The sequence below is a fragment of the Pteropus vampyrus genome, unplaced genomic scaffold (assembly GCF_000151845.1).
Source record: "Pteropus vampyrus isolate Shadow unplaced genomic scaffold, Pvam_2.0 Scaffold155, whole genome shotgun sequence".
NCBI classification, from domain to species: Eukaryota; Metazoa; Chordata; class Mammalia; order Chiroptera; family Pteropodidae; genus Pteropus; species Pteropus vampyrus.
Window position 1 is genome coordinate 2234167 of NW_011888936.1, and position 1723 is coordinate 2235889.

Here is a 1723-nt window from a genome sequence, read left to right on the forward strand (position 1 = left end):
CCATAGATGCCATTTAGTTGGTTCTGAAAAGCTGACCATATCCTATTAACTTAGTAAGATCTGTTAGAAGAGTCGGGGATTTCTTTAGCATTAGAATCCTTTATCACTGCAACATGAAAATCTTTACAAATAGATTTGACATTCATGAAGTTATTTTGGACAAAAACTGAATTATGTTAAGTGCCCCCCCCCGCCTTTTTTTCCCAAGAAAAGCTGACAGATGAAGGTTTTCCCACTTCTTTCCACCCCACTGTGGTGGGAGGAGGGGACAGGGACCAACGCATGAGAAGCAGTGTATTGTATTGCAAAGAGCACGGCCTCTGAAATCAGATGGTCTTGGTTCAAACCGACATGTAACATTTATTATGTGCCTGATCTTGGGCCATTAAGCTACTTTTGAGTTTCAGTTTCTTCATTTTAAAAGTGAAGATAATGCTTAATTGACAAAGTCACTATGATGATTAAGGAGTGGAGAACATATAACACAGAAACTGGAAGATAGAATTAGTTTGATAGTGGTAGCTGTTACTTATATTTGGGCAACTCTTCATAAGACATTTAGCAGGAAAAAAACGTTAATTTCGTTGTTATTTGTTTACTTTTTAAAATAAGGCCAGGAGAGGATGCAGTAAGAGTTAAGAAGGAGATTCACAACAACCAAGAGATAGAAGAACCCAGATGCTCATCGAGGGATAAATGAATAAACTATGGTACATACATACAATGAAATATTATTCAGCTTTAAAAAAGGAATTCTGACACATACTGAAACATGGATGAACTTTGAAGACATTATGTTACATGAAATAAGCCAGTCAACAAAGACAAATACTACTGTATGATTCCATTTAAATGAGGTATCAAAAACTGTCAAAGTCTTAGAAACAGAAAGAGATGGTGGGTTGCTAGGGACAGGAGAAGGGGAAATGGAGAGTTGTTGAATGCGTATAGAGTTTTGTATGTGAAAGAGGAAAAAGTTCTGGAGGTATACTGCATAGTGAATACAATATTTAACTGTACACTTAAAAATCAGTAAGATGATAAATTTTGTTTTTTAAAACAATTAAAAAAAGGAAGAAGAAGAAAGGAAAGGTGAGAAAAGGAAAGTCTGGAAATTTAGAGGAAAGGCAAGGGTTGTAGTGACATGAAGAAATGAGCTAGAATAGATTCTGATACTAAAAACTCACCTCTAATTTTTAAGACATAAAAAAGGTTATATTACTGTATCTCACATGCACAAATTCATCAAATTAACACTTACTGTTTAAGTTCAAGGCACAGTGCTAAAAACTGAGGACCAAAAAATACCAAACAAACAAAAAAACCCAGAGCACAAGGAACAATTCTTGCCCTCAAGGAAATGGGCAAGTTAACAATTATTATAAAATATGGTGAGCAGAATTAGAGAGTACAGAGTACCTAATACAGATCATTATAGTAGAACAGAGATTGTCTAGAAGGGGTGGAATCTGACCTGAAAATTCGCAAATGTCTTCCCAAAAGCTTTCATACCACAATCTAACCCCGAGATTTATTGTTATGGTAGGAAACGATAAACTATTTTTTAAAAAGAGTAACTCATATCTAGAAATAAAAGAGAAGAAGGAGGGTAAAAATTAAAGATTTGAAAGAAGGAAGACTTCCTCAATTTCATCTCTGTATTTTCTATTTTTTAAATTAGCTACAAAATTTCTTATTTCTAGGCCTTTGTCCACACCGTTAC